This window comes from Schistocerca nitens, chromosome 7 (assembly GCF_023898315.1).
Source record: "Schistocerca nitens isolate TAMUIC-IGC-003100 chromosome 7, iqSchNite1.1, whole genome shotgun sequence".
Classification (NCBI taxonomy): domain Eukaryota; kingdom Metazoa; phylum Arthropoda; class Insecta; order Orthoptera; family Acrididae; genus Schistocerca; species Schistocerca nitens.
This window is the reverse complement of record NC_064620.1, coordinates 446,463,005-446,479,028: the sequence shown is the minus strand read 5'-3', so window position 1 is coordinate 446,479,028 and position 16,024 is coordinate 446,463,005.

Sequence of the window (16,024 nt, the reverse complement as noted above, 5' to 3'; positions counted from 1 at the left end):
GACTGAAGAAAGACATCAGGAGCGCTATGATACATGCCTGGGAGGTAGGGTGTGGTGAGGAAAGGCCAGATGATGGCAACCTAACAACCTAATAGGTCTCGTAACTCTCCTGTGAGACGGAAACAGCTCTTTGCCAGAACGTCTGTCCCCGGTGGCAGCAGGAAATAGTGCATACTCTGACAGTCTGCTATTTACATGCTGTGCCAAGTTTCTGAATAGGGCCCAGCAGGATAATTAAACCTCACTTTTGTGTGTCCCTGTGCAGTCAGTCGTAACGTCCGCGTATTCATGTGCATCACAGAGGGTGCCAGAGTAGGCGTCGCTTGAGCGAAAGTCTCTGAAGACTCACACCCAAACGGCAGCAGTGAGAGACTGTGAAAACTGAGTACGATGTATACCACGTGATTCAAACGACCGAAAGACAATTGCGGGCCTCCGTCTGTATAACACGGCGAGATGCTACATCCTACACACCGGTAACACGTCATCATTTTACATTGCTGCTCCTCATTGCTAGCATTTCCCTCTCTCGTTCATCTGTAACCAACAGTGACTTCCTTGAAATCATTTTGCATATTTCGTTTTGAACTAGCTGTTCCAAGCCACAAGTTAAATGGAAAAGAAAAGAAAAAGCACACGTTTCTAATTCATATGGGAACTGGATGTACGTCCTAAACTTTTCCTCACCCCTCCGCCTGTTTGCGTCCATCTCCTCCCCCCTCTCTTTGCCCATTGTGGCCTCCATCGCCCCTCCTCCCTCTGCTCATCATCTTATCCCCCCCCTCTTTATCCATATTCTCCTCCCCTCTCTTCATCCATCTTCTTCTACCTATTCTCTCTCCCCCTGTTTCTGCCCATCACCTCCTGCTCCCTTTCTATGTCCATCTTTTCCTCTTCTCCTCTCCCATATTCCCATTTCCCCTCCCCCCTTTCAGTGTGCATCTACTCATTACAACATTCTACATTCATTTCCTCCTACACCTCTGCCCATCCTTTCTTGCCCCCTCTCTTTGACTTTCAGCCCTGTTGTTATTGCATATTCAAATTCTGTAATAGTATTCTACCCACAAGCCGATTACCCATAAATACTACTTTCCTGTTTACTACCTACATTTCACTATTATATATATATATATATATATATATATATATATATATATATATATATAATTTTGGTAATGTTTCCCCTTTATATATTCATATTTATTCACATATTTTGGAGTACTGTGATAGCAAACGGAAGAGTATGTCAAATCATAAGAATGGAACCGATATTTCTATTTCCAGAGCCACAGCCGTTAGCAGGGTGTGTTTCCGATACTTCGCTCATTGTCGAATGTCATTCAACTGAGACCGCAATCGTAAAATTTATTTGTAATACAGGGATAAAATATATATATGACCGATTTCTTAGGATGATGATTCTACCTGTGCATGCTTGGCGTGCAGCGCTGGTGATCTGTGTGGGCATGATTCAATTTTCCTGTTAACGATAGGAGCTGTCCGAATGGAGAGGCCTGTTGGAGTGTAGGAATGTAGATGACTTAACTGTGTTGTCCTCTAGACGACCGAATAGCGAACTAATACTTAATATGTGTTGGATAGCTTTCGAGATCGCGTGGAAATCTGAGAAGATTCAATACGGACGTGTGTTTGCGTTGGACAGTTTTTCCCTCCCATGTACATTATTCGGTTGACTGCTTCTGCACGTTTCGCGCCTTTATTTAGTTGAGGGAACATCGATTGTGGTGTGTGCAGCTAGCAGGTGAAAGACGGGTGGAATACATAATTGCTGGTTCTCTAGGCGTGAGAAACACCTTAGTTGACTTTGTAAATGATAAGGATGATTTTGAATCTGTTACATCACCAACATCAGTATTGGCGAGTGGAAATATCAGTTTCTTCTATTTTTTTTTTTTTTTGAGTTCCCACGTAAAGGTCTTCGTAGACAGGACAAGTTTCTAGTTAATCAGTGGTTTACAGCACGCTCCATATCGCTTAAGTTTTGGGTTTGTAGAGCAATAGTTTCCAGTCAACATCTTCAAAATTAAGTTGCACGAGCGATCGGTAGGATATTGCTGTGTGCTTGAAATCGAGAAGTACCGCGAAAATGGTATAATATTATGGCAAACCATGCGAAAATACATGTGTTCTTGTAATCCCAGAGTCTGGAGATGGGTGTAGAAAAGCAAGCAAGCAGGTCCAAACCAGAAACAGTACTGCGTTTAAGCCAAAGGGAAACGATCCCGAATTTGTAGAACAGTTCTGAGAGTGACTTCGGTCCGCTGAGGGCGCTCAGGTCACGTGTCGGGGGTGGATGACTTGTGACTGTCGGCTGTGGGAAAATATCTAGTGTTGCAAGGAGTATATATGGTGCTGTCTGTCTTCGGGTATAGGTACAGGTGTCTGGTGGTCGATAGCTATACGAATGATGCAAAAGGGGCGATTTTTGTATGGCGCAGGGTACAAATTGTATGTTTACTACATCGACACAGTATGCAGTGATATATTGCTAGGTTGTAGATCGGTTTCACGCTCTAATATTCAAGCACTTGTCCTCAGTGGAAGAGTAGTGTAATTGAGTAAGAGTCTTTCCATATATTTGAATCTGTAGGCCACTTTGCAAGGTGTAATTGTTGGTGCACATGCTGCTGCTTGAACGTAAAGGTACTGACATACGTTTGTTGGAAGTAATCAAACTACTGTTCACATAAAAGCAAAAAAGAAATTACATATGTCTAGTCATAAAGGAGGATAGATTGGACATGATGAATTGTGATTTAAATGCCCTGAGGAGTATATCCAAATGCAAGTGGTGATAGTTGCATTTCATAAACAGCTGCACAATATAGCAATGTAAGTGTTCAACTGGACGTGCTATAGGGTACAAACAGTATGGGAAATACGGCTGTAGCAGTAAGTCCCCCCATCGGTACCCCTAAGCGTACCCTCGATTTTTCCTTGTTGTTCTATCGATAGTGATGTTGATTACAGTACATCAACACATGTCCGCTGCTGCTGTATTCATTATCACATAGCGCCAGGTGCCTGTTCTTCATAACACTTGTTGAGATAATCTTGGCAGGATGTAGTATCTTCCAGAACCTCTGATACAAAGGCTTTGTCAAATAATTTCCTAGGACCGAGGAGAATCGAGATACCTAGCCACTGTGAGTGTAGGCATACCACAATTTCTTTGGGTGCTGTATGGGTATAAAACATAACTGCACTGTTTATATAAAATGTGTATATGTATTGCATTGTAATGTTACTGTGCCGTATGTTGTGGCATGATAAGAAAAATTGAGTGTGTCTCCTATCATGAGCTATGTATAGATTCAGCGCATCGATAACCGTGAGGGCATGAGAAAGATTTTTACGTGGAAAATTCTGTCTGCTATAGATACTGACATTCGTTCCAGAACCACAGCCACCAAGAGGAGACATTACCCGCACATCGATCGTTATCAGACTTCAGCAGCAATTGTATTATTTAATTGTAGTTACAATGGTAAATATGTTCTTTACTCTCAATATTCTTCTGAGTCTTGTATGTATTTGATGATATGCAGACTACTTTAGCGAGGTTTAACTGTCAATGCAATACAGCAAACTGTGCAAAATAATTTTGCCACTGAATTTGTCGTCTGCAGAACACAATGGCAGACGGTGCACCCACACTGGCAGCAGCAGCAGTTTGATGGGTAAATTCAATAACGAATGGGCTGTCCCCTTAGGATCGCTAGAAAAAACGCACCATGTGCTACTCTGGGGATCACTGGAACATCTTTCTCGGCGCTGGACCTGCACTGCAGATATGCATCAATACGCCATCAACGGTGCCTAGGTGAACTTGTATTTCGACAGCAATATATTGGGTGTCAAGTATGAAAGAGATATTGCCGTCTCATACTTGCAGGACCTGAACTGACACCAACTAGTCATTTGGCAGCTGATGACTGCGACATCACTTCGTGGGGACTGGCGGGACATCTGCAGAGTCAACGACATAGGCGTCGGGTGATGAGTACGGGATGTGTTTTTTACTAGCGATCTTTTGTTTAAACTATATTCCATCGATTTGACCGTCCAATAGGATGCTGTGAACTAAAAAGAACTACCCCATACATGTGAAGAGTATCGATTCAATTAATTTGCATAAATTTTTTACATCTACATGGTGTTAGCGGTACAATAGTTAAGTGCATGAGTCGGTGACATGGAGCAGAACAGCACGTTTAGTGGAGAACACTGAACTAATTTAATAATTTTTATGTGAAACGAAGTACAGTAGTTTAAGGGGGTGGGTGACAAAGAAGAATGCGCCAGAAATGGCTTTCAAAAGCACGCAAAATTCGAAAAGCGTACCAGAAAATGGTGGGAGGACATAACTGGTTACTTAATTTGGTATCAAAGGTGGTACAATAATGTAAGGAAAAGGGGATGACATGGAAAACGACTTAACAGAACAATAGGTTAAGTGCTGACAAAGGCCCAAACATTACGTTAAGACACCCAGAGTACGGTGCCCGGCATTACGCTATGCAACATGTTTGCCCCATGTAATTACTTCTTACAAGACCTACATGTTTCAAAACAGCAGAGAACGAAGAGCAGCAGAAATCCAACCCCATATACTGAATTTTTTAAATAAATAAACAATATACCCTTGAGTTTCCTGTTATGGGATCCTTCCTCTCCACCAATTTTCATATATTCCATACACTGCCTTGATTCCCCTAATTATTTAAATAAACAATATTCCACACAATGTCTTGTGGAATTAAAGCTGTGAGGATGGGGCGTGAGTCATGCTTGGGTAGCTCAGTTCGCAGAGCACTTGCCCGCGAAAGGCAAAGGTCCCGAGTTCGAGTCTCGGTCTGGCACACCGTTTTTATCTGCCAGGAAGTTTCGATGTCAAAATTGTTTAAACAATATTCCACACACTGCAACTGAATTCCCTCCAAATTATCGATCAACTGAATTTTTTTCCCACCAATTTCCAGGAGGTAGGGTGGGAGACGAGGGGGGTTTACTAGAGGGGGAGAGCTTAATTAATTGATCAATTTAATTAACCAAATTGATAAGAGTGAAAGGGGCTATTCCAGTAACTCTGACTGAAAGTGTACCAGTAGCAGAGAGGTGGGAGGGGGCGGGTGTTGGGGGGAGGGGGTGGGGGCGGGAGAACAATACGTTAAGCACCTGTCAATCAAAAGGAACGATCCTTTTCGCAGAACAATAGGCTAAGTACCTATTAATCAAAGGAGATCAGTAAGTTAAATACCTGTCAGTCAAAGGAGAACAGTAGGTTAAGTACCTGTCAATTAAAGGAGAACAATATGTTTGCCCCTGATTGCTTACCTGCCCCTGATGTAGGCAACCTCCACTAACAAAATGAGATTATGCCCCTGTGGCCCCCTACTAGCAGGTACGACTGAAATGGGTATATGTCTAACGTCACAGGACGTTGGCGCAGTGGGAGAGCGTTCACAGTCTGATGAATCTCGATACCTTCTTCAGCATGCCGATGGGATGGAGCGAATCCGTCGTCTTCCAGGGGAACAGCTCCTTGACACTTGCATTGTGAGAGAGAGACGACGGTGGATCCATTATGCTCTGGGGTATATTCAAGGGGGCATCCATGGGTCCAGTGGAACTCGTGCAACCTTTCATGACGATCACATATACTGACGATAGCCACACTTTTCATCATGATAATACGCCATATCACAAGGCCAGAAGCGTGATGGAGTGATTCGAGGAAGACAGTGGCGAGTTACAATAGATGTGCTTCCCCTCCCCCCAACTCACAAGATCGGAACCCAATCTAACACATCTGGGATGTGATCGAGTGTGGCATCGGAGTTCATCGCCTTGCTCCCCAGAATTTGCGGGAATTGGGTGACCTAAGTGTGCAGACGTGGTAGTAACTCCATCCAGCGGCTTACCGAGGCGTCATTGTCTGCATGCCTCGACAGGTCACAGCTGTTATCCATACCAAAGGTGGACATACTGGCTATTGGGTAGGTGGTCATAATGTTCTGGCTAATCATTGTAAATATATTATATTACATTTTTATTTCTTGTATATATAACTCATTTATTTCTATACTATATGGAGATCCAGTAGGTATATAAAATCACGCGGGTACTACACTGAAGAGCAAGAGAAAGTGGTACACCTGCCTAATAGCGTGTAGGGACCCCTCAAGCACGCAGAAGTACCGCAACACAACGTGGCATGGACTCGACTAATGTCTGAAGTAGTGCTGGAGGGAACTGACACCATGAAACCTGAAGGGCTGTCCAAAAATCCGTAAGAGTGCAAGTGCTCGGAGATATCTTCAGCAAGGCATCTCAGATATGCTTAATAATATACATATCCGGGGAGTCTGGTGGCCAGCGGAAGTTTTTAAACTAAGAACAGTGTTCTTGGAGCCACGACAACGCAATTATGGGCGTTTAGGCTGTCGCACTGTCCTGTTGGAATTGTCCACGTCCGTCGGAATGCTCAGTCGACATGATCGATGTAGGTGATCAGACGTCTGTGTCACCCATCAGAGTCCTATCTTGGCGTATCAGGGGTCCCATATCACTACAACTGCTCACGCCCCATACCATTACAGAACGTCCACCAGATTGAACAGCCCCTGCTGACACGTGGGATCCATGGATTCATGAGATACCCATACACGTCCTTCCGCTCGTTATAATTTGAAACGAGACTCGCCCGACCACGCAACATGTTTCTTGACATGAACAACCCATTGTTGGTGTTGACGAGTCCAGGCGCGGCGTAAATCTTCGTGTCTAGCAGTCGTAAAGAACACACTAGTCGCCCTTCGCCTCCGAAAGCCCATATCGAAGATGTTTCGTTGAATGATTCGCACGCTGAAACTTGTTGATTCAGCAATTTGCGGATGGGTTGCACTTCTGTCACATTGGACAATTCTCTTCAATTGTCGTTGGGAGGATCTTTTTCCGGTCGCAACGATGTCGGACATTTGATGTTTTACCGGATTGCTGACACTAACGGTACACTCGTGAAATGTTCGTACGGGAAAATCATGACTACCTTGGAGACTCTGTGTCCCATCGTTCGTGCGCCAACTATAACACCACCTTCAGACTCACTTAATTCTCGATAACCTGCAATTGTAGCAGCAGTAACTGATCTAACAGCTGCGCCAAGCACTTATCATCAAAATGGTTCAAATGGCTCTGAGCACTATTGGGACTTAATATCTGAGGTCATCAGTCCCCTAGAACGTGAAACTACTTAAACCTAACTAACCTAAGGAGATCACACACATACATGTCCGAGGCAGGATTCGAACCTGCGACCGTAGCGGTCGTGCGGTTTCAGATTGAAGCGCCTAGAACCACACTACCACAGCATTCGGCCACTTATCATCTTATGTAAGCATTCCCGACTGCCATGCCGTCTTCTGCCTTTTTGTATATCTCGGTAGTTGAATACACATGCCTATACCAGTTTCCTTGGCGCTTCAGTTGTGTCAAAATGTCAAAGCAATCGACGATCTTTCGGAGTTTTACGGTTATGTGGAAACTAACCTTTACAGTTTAATTTACATAGACTGATGTTTGATAGTATCTGAAACCTGATACTGAACACTATTGCCCTCTTTCCTTGCCACTGCAGTCCTGAATATGGTTTACCTGTTCGTTTGTAAACCTTAAACGCAGAATACGTTTCGGTTAGTGAGTCATATCCAGCTCCTCCAATTACTGTGACTTCAATGCAGTCCTCTCTCTTCAACTACGTCCCTGTGATAAGCTTTGACTAATCGACGTTCAACTTGAGGGCTTGATTCGTCTTGCAGGAGCTTAAGGTATGACTTCCTTCGGTTTCCATTTCAAAAATGGTTCAAATGGCTCTGAGCACTATGGGGCTCAACTGCTGTGGTCATTAGTCCCCTAGAACTTAGAACTACTTAAACCTAACTAACCTAAGGACATCACAAACATCCATGCCCGAGGCAGGATTCGAACCTGCGACCGTAGCAGTCGCACGGTTCCGGACTGCGCGCCTAGAACCGCGAGACCACCGCGGCCGGCTCGGTTTCCATTTGTTACACAGAGGGGGACGAGACTTGTTGCACCAAACAACTGTGCTGAAGGTGGCCCATAGATGTCCAAACCGGTAATCAGCTGTCCATGGTGTCCATAATGTCCTGCTACCAGTTCAGAAAATCACAGCTTCGAAACAATGACAGAGCACTGCGGTATGTTGCAAAAAAAGTCTAGCAGATCACTAAGTTCAGTTATGTCAGAAATTCAATGTGTGCCCTACTCGTCGCCGTAGACAATCACGTCGTATTAAAGTGCTGCCCACGCCCGACTCAGCGTTACAGCATCAACAGTTCGGATTGCTTCATTGATTCGTGGGCGAAGGACAGCAGACTCTATTCCTTTCATTCGATCCTTGACATAACCCCACAAATAAAAAATCTAATTGTGTGACACCCTGAGAGCGCAGGGGCTATGCGAAGGGACCATCACAGTCCCTCCATCACTCAGAAAATTTGTCACCTAGCACATCCTGCACGCTAGATCTCTAATGTGGAGGCGCACTATCTTACTGTAACGTAATGGGAGACCGCAGATCTTCAGTCTGTGGTAGCAGAAACTATTCTAGGACGTCCAGGAAATCATTTCACTTTGCGATTTTCTCTCCCAAGACAAATTGAAGTATCGTCCTATCGTTGATTAGGCCACATCAAAAATTAAACTTTGGGAATGACCTTGATCATGTCGAACACCACAGCTGACACTGTTAATGATTAACAAAAACCACCTTAAATGTGTTATTAAACATTTATTGTTTTACGAGTGGTTTTTTCTCTTTGCACATCTTCAGGTTGCTTGCAGTTGTTTAATAAGTCGTATGGCGTTATCAGCGGAATGATGACACAGCTTAGTGTAACCACTGGTGTATGTCCTCTTCCATTGTAAATGACTACATCTAACGTAACACATTTCACCTGTAATTTTATTAACAGTATGCAATAACAACCAGTTTGTTAGATTGACCTCTTTTAGTTTCTCAAAGACAATACATCTTTTGTAGCTACGTTATTAATGTCTTACGATCGTTCTGTGGAATCACAATTGTCGTTATTACACTGCTGGCCACCGTAAATGCAACACCCTGAAGGAAGCATCCGAATCAAGTGAAATTTACACCATGGGTTTGCAGCGATGAGATATGCAACTGATTAGAATTTCAGCGCAGACGCACATCACGCGCGCCTGTGGTGCCACCTCATAGCGCCATTTAAGGCTTGGCGATTTCGACGAGTGTACGTTCGGCACGTGTGTTTACCTTGTGGTTGTTTCACAAGACGATAAGTTATGCCTCGTAGACAACAGCGAACATCTTTTGATCAAGTATCCGAGTTCGACAGAAGAAGTATGGTGGCTTACCGAGATTGTGGATTTTCATACAGAGAAATCGCTAGTCGTGTTGGACGAAACCAAACAACTGTAATGCGGATATGTGACCGCTGGATGCAGGAGGGTACGACGGACCGACGTGGTCGATCGCATTCACCTCGGTGCACCACTGCACGTGCTGATAGGCAAATTGTGCGCATGGCAGTGACGGATCGCTCAGTGACATCCCGAACCATAGCACAGCACATTGCGTCTGTAACGCATCATCCACTGTCTGCGCGTACCATTCGACGCCGTTTACAGCACAGTTGTCTGTCCGCAAGACGTCCATTGCTTCGTCTACCATTGACGCAGAACCACAGACGTCTCCGTCGCCAATGGTGTGATGACAGACGGATGTGGACGGCAGAATGGAATGACGTTGTCCTTACTGACGAGGCACGCTTCTGTCTGCAGCACCACGATGGTCGGATTCGAGTGTGGAGACACCGTGAAGAGAGGATGCTGGACAGCTGCATTATGCACCGCCACACTGGTCTCGCACCGGGTATTATGGCATGGGGCGGTATTGGATATTACTCTCGCACGCATCTAGTACGCATTGCCGGTACTTTAAATAGCCGGCGCTACATATCCGAGGTGCTGGAGCCAGTTGTCCTTCCTTACCTTCAGGGCTCGGCCACAGCCATATTTCAACAGGATAATGCGCGACCACACGTGGCACGCATGGCACGCATTGTCCAAAGGTTCTTCGTCAATAACCAGATTGAATTGCTTCCCTGGCCGGCTCGCTCTCCGGATCTTTCGCCGATAGAAAACATGTGGTCCATGGTTGCTCAACGAGTGACCCAGATTACATCCCCAGCTGCCACACCAGATGATCTTTGGCAACGTGTGGAAGCTGCTTGGGCTGCTGTACCCCAGGAACACATCCAACGTCTCTTTGACTCAATGCCGAGACGTGTGGCAGCGGTGATCTCCAACAATAGCGGCTACTCTGGCTACTGATTCTGGCAGGAACCACATGTCACAGACGTCTGTAAACGTAATCATTTGATACTTGGTCAACATGTTATCTACAAAATAAATTTTGTTGTGCTACCTCTTGTCTTTCTTGGTGTTGCATTTACGGTGGCCAGCAGTGTATATATCTTACATAATTATTTTGCTACTATGCTTTATAAGTATTCAGTTACTGTCGTAGCTGTCAAATGACGCTGTAGTTTGGTGTACGCACTGTCACCTGTCAGTTTCTGCATAATTGCGTTGTTAACTTTTCCTCGGTCCTACTTTTCAGTAGTTTCAACTAATTTTACTTTCTTTAATGTCAGTTCTGTACCCAGAGATTGGAAATTTGCACAAGTTACGTCAATATTCAGTGAAGGTAGTAGGAGTGATCCATTATATTACAGGCTCAAATCATTAACGCAGATACGTAGGGGAATTTTGGAACGTACATTGCGTTCGAACATTATGAATTACCTCGAAGGGAACTGTCAATTGACACACAGTCAACGCGGATTTAAAAAACATTGTTTTTGTGAAACAGAACTAGCTCTTCACACAAACAAAGTGCTAAATGCTGTTGGCAAGCAATTTCAAATGTATTTCGTATTTCTAAATTTTCAGAAGACTTCAGACACTGTACCACGTGAGCAGCTTGTTTGAAATTGCGTGCTAATGGATTATCGTCTCAGTTATGTAACTGGATTTGTGATTTCCTGCCAGAGAGGTCACAGTTCGCAGTAACTGACGGAAAGTCATTGAGTAAAACAGAAATGATTTCCGTCGTTCCCCAAGATAGCGTTATAGGCCCTTTGCTGTTCCTTAACTATATAAACGATTTAGAAGACTATTTCAGCAGACGCCTTAGGTTGTTTGCAGATAATGCTGCCGTTTATCGTCTAGTATAGTCATCAGAAGATCAAAACAAATTGCAGAACGATTTAGAAAAGATATGTGTATGATGCGAAAATTGGCAATTGGTACCTAATAATGAACAGTGTGAGGTCATCCACATGAGTGCTAAATGGAAACAGTTAAACTTCGATTACACAATAAATCACTCAAACATAAAGGCCCTCAATTCCACTAAATACTTAGGAATTACAATTACGAACAACTTAAATTGGAAATAATACATAGAAAATGTTGTGGGGAGGGCAAACCGACCTCTTGACCTAAGATTAGGACTTGCAACCTACGTCCTCACTTATTTGCTGAATGTATTCCAATTTCCGTCTTCCTCTAGAGTTTTTGCCCTCTACAGCTCCCTGTAGTACCATGAAAGCCATTCCCTGATGCTTAACACATGTTCTATCATCCTGTCCCATCTCATTGTCATGTTTTCCTCATAATCCTTTCCTCTCCGATTCTGCGCGGAACCTCCTCAGTCCTTCCCTTATCAGTCCACCTAATTTTCAACATTCGTCTGTAGCATTACATCTCAAATGCTTCGATTCTCTTCTGTTCCGGTTTTCCCACAGTCCAGTGTCAGTCTGCCTTTGATTTCCTCCTTGCTCCGTCCGTCATTGGTTTCTTTGCTGACGAGGTAGCAGAATTTCTTAACTTTAGCTACTTCGTAACCATTAATCCTGATGTTAAGTTTCTAACTGCTCTCATTTCTCGCATCTTTACCAGATAGTACATTGAGAAAGTTCAAAAAAGAGAGACACGTTTTGTATTATAGGGTAACAGGTGAGAAATTGTCGCTGACATGATACAGGATCTGGGGTGCAAAGCATTTTTCGTTGTGGTGGAATATTCTCACTAAATTTCAATCACCAACTTTCTCCTACGAATACGAAAATATTTTTTTGACGCCGACCTAAATAAGGAGAAACGATCGTGATAATAAAATATGGGAAATCAGGGCTCGCACCGAAAGATACAGGTGTTCGTTTTTACGGCACACTGTTCGAGATAAAAATAACAGAAAATTATTGCGAAGGTGTTTTGATGATTTACGAAATATCGTCGTAGAAGTAAATGTAGAAAGTTTCGTCATTGCTTGTAACGATTATGGACGCACAGTCGACTATCACACTGGACAGATGCCAAATTTTCTATGTACATGTTGACTTCTGTCATGGTGCGGTCCTGTCTTGACGCAGCATGTCTTGTCTGCCCGTCAGAGTTCCTCGAAGAGGTCGGAAGAATGTTTACGATCAGTATTTTGGTATTTGGTCTTTATCATTGCTTACGGCGACCACACCATTTGTGAAATGACTTTAGCACAACTCGGTGAGGATTTAATATAACACTTATCAATGTGAGTTACCTATTTTATTTGTTAGATTCTGTAGCTTTAGCACAATTTCCTGTTTTGTTTAACTGTCGGCAACCTGAAGATGTTCAAAGGACAAAATATGCCGCAGCACAATAAATGATTACAAACATATGATGTGGTTATTCTTATGTTTAACAATGTTGGGCTGTCACGGATGTGTTCATGTGTATCGTTTGGGTTTTCGGAGCCCCAAAATCCTAATTTTGTGGCGCTTGAGATGTTCAGGACAGCATAGAATACGCGAATGCATACTGTAGATGACGATGGTTTGGCTATAGTGTTGGACGATTAGTACGTTGTATGCTAAAAGGCACTTCAGACAGAAAGGACGTCAGCTTCAAGAAAGTCTTTGACACTACCTGTTTCTGTAAAGTTTTTGAACCAGCTCATTACACTTGTTTTTTGCTGGTGCTACCCTCCTATACTGGTGTCGCAAATTTCGTAATACCGTTACCACAGTTCTGAATTATGCATACGAGACGACGCACTGTGCCTTCTTCTGGTCTGTTGCTTTTTCATTTACTCGGAGTCACATCTTCAGCAGAGGACAAAGCAAAGATTCTTTGAGAGCTGCTAAACATTTTGAAACTAGGAGCCTCTGTCAGCAGTAATTCCCAGTTTAGGACTTGTAGGAACGATAGTGGCACTTAACGCACATGGTTTATGAAACTGCAACTGAGAATGAATTACGTAATCCATACAAAGTATAAAATTTGATGTATGTATGTATTTGTGTTCCACATCTCCTCCCAAACCACCGACAGATTTCAACCAACTTTGGTACACATATCAGTTAGTACTTGGAAGGAATTGCTGTGGGGTAAGAACATTCTACCTATGAAAGGGACGGGAGTGGGGGTGAAAAACAGTGTAGATCAAAACTTGCTAATTCCCATACTTTAGTAACCCAGCATTTGAAATGAGAGGACTTAGTGACTTACAACAAACTTTATGCATAATTTCAAATCGATACGAAAATTTTTATCGCTGATAATCCCCACAAGATGGTGAAAGGAACGTAGTTCATCGCTTATTACATTTTCGCATTTTCGGTCTTCTTGCCGTGAAACTGTGGCATGAAGCAAACGGTTATATTTATTATTTCTTTATTCCTAACGGTATTCGCGATACAATCCGCAGACAGTATTCACATATAACACTGAATGGACCAGCAAAATTATGTATAGTAAGACAGATAATTCAGGAGATGTGACGTCATAAACACTGAGGTACGTCAATAACTGCCGCATCATGCAAGAGGTTTAAATTTATTACTTCGTTGCTAGTAAATGTACTCGCAACACCTTTTGCAGTATCCACGTATGCTGCTGAATGTACCAAGAGCAATATATCATTGTACGGCAGATAGTTCAGGAGATTTGAGGTCAAAAACATTGAGATGTGTGACGAACAGCCGTATCATGCATGACCCTCACCTCATTCTACTAACTCTGTTCGCGGAAGATTTCGCAGACAGTTGTCACATCCACCAGTGGATGTACCTGCAAAGTTTTATCATTGTACAGCATACAGTTCAGGCGGGAAGACGTCATAAGCATTGAGTTGCGTGAAAATGTAACTGCATTGAGAAATTCACTAGATATAGGAGAGAAATACATTTACTAATGTATGTGAAATACATCTATATAAGCGGGCAGAACTACGGGTAATAAGCTCGTCTTAAGCCCCTGGAATAGTTTCAACTAAATTTGAAATTTCGTGCACATATTATTTAGGATCCACTCTTGGGGTAGGGTGATTACGTAGGAACAGAAGAGGGGAGAAGAAAATGGACACATATGGGGGGGGGGGGCATAAGGAGATAAACTGAAAGAGGTTCAAATGGCTCTAAGCACTATGGGACTTAACATATAAGATCATCAGTCCCCTTAGGACATCACACACACCCATGCCCGAGGCAGGATTCGAACCTGCGATCATAGCAGCAGCGCGGTTCCGGACTGAAGCGCCTAGAAGCTGAAAAAGGGGAGGAGGAAATAAACAGAGGGAGGGCAGAGGAGATGGACAGAGACAGGGGGAGGAAGGGATAGGCAGGGAGAAGGTGGTAAGAGGAGATGAACAGAGAGTGGGAGGAGGAATAGATAGAGGAGCAGTTGGACAGAGAGTGGGGAAAGGAGTGCAACAGGTAGAGGAGGAGGAAGAGTTGCACAGAGCTAGGGGGAAAAAGAGATAGACATAGAAAGGAGGAAGAGGAGTTAGACAATAAGGGAGGAGGAGGTGATGGAATTAGGGAGGAGGAGATCAAGAAGCAGATAGACAGAGGAAGGCGAGGAAGAGACAAACACAGAGATTGGCTGGAAGAGATGGACAGAGCGAGGAGGAGGAAACTGATAGAGAAAGAGAAGGAGATGGCCAGAGACACGGAACAGTAAGAGGTGGACAGAAAAGGAGAGAGTAGGAGAATGAGTAGACGATGCGAACAGAGAGAGAGGTGGTGGAGGAGACAGACAAAGAAGGGGTGAATAAGGAAATGGTGAAGGGAGGAATAGGTGGAATAATATAAAATCGGAATAAATACGTACTCCGACAGCGCCAGGTACGCGGCTAGTCAGCTATAAATGACACAGCGATAAGGAGAACAGTGCGATTGTTGTCAGAGGCACTGGTTTTTTGATCGAGTGGTCCGTACGTATGAAGAATCTTGTTAACTTTGGATGGGCGTAGTTGCGTTGCTCTTCACAGCTATTACGCTCTCATGAAGCACGCCTTGTTAGCAGATCGGATGAGGTTTGGCGGCCACAAACTAGCGTGGCCGCTCTAGCGTGCCAGAACCCGAGTCGTGACGCAGGCAGCGCCAGCGACTCATCTGCGCCCGCCGCCGGGCTAACTTGCGGGATGGGCTTATTCCGGCAGAGCGAGCCGCCCGTCTGCAGTCCGGATAAGCTGGTTAACACGCGCCGCCCGGCCAAATGAACCTGTCTCCTCTGCCGTGGCGCCAGTCATCGCTCCGCACCACGCACCACTCGCTTGTCTGTCACAGAGTTGCAGGAGGTACTACCTGCTCGCAGCACTGACTGTGGTCCCTCCACGCCCCCCGCCACCCACTCCCCCGTTTCCCCGCCCCCTAGAGTCCGGAATAGCGTCGCCGTACCATGTAGATACAGAAACAAATATCGATACTTCTTACTGTCGAGTAGTATTTCCATCTCTATACCCACAATACTGAAACATTTGCCCATATCAGTGCTTTATGTCCGCCCCGATAGCTGAGTGCTCAGCGTGACGGATTGCCGTCCTACGGGCCTGGGTTCGATTTCCGGCTGGGTCGGAGATTCTCTCCGCTCAGGGACTGGGTGT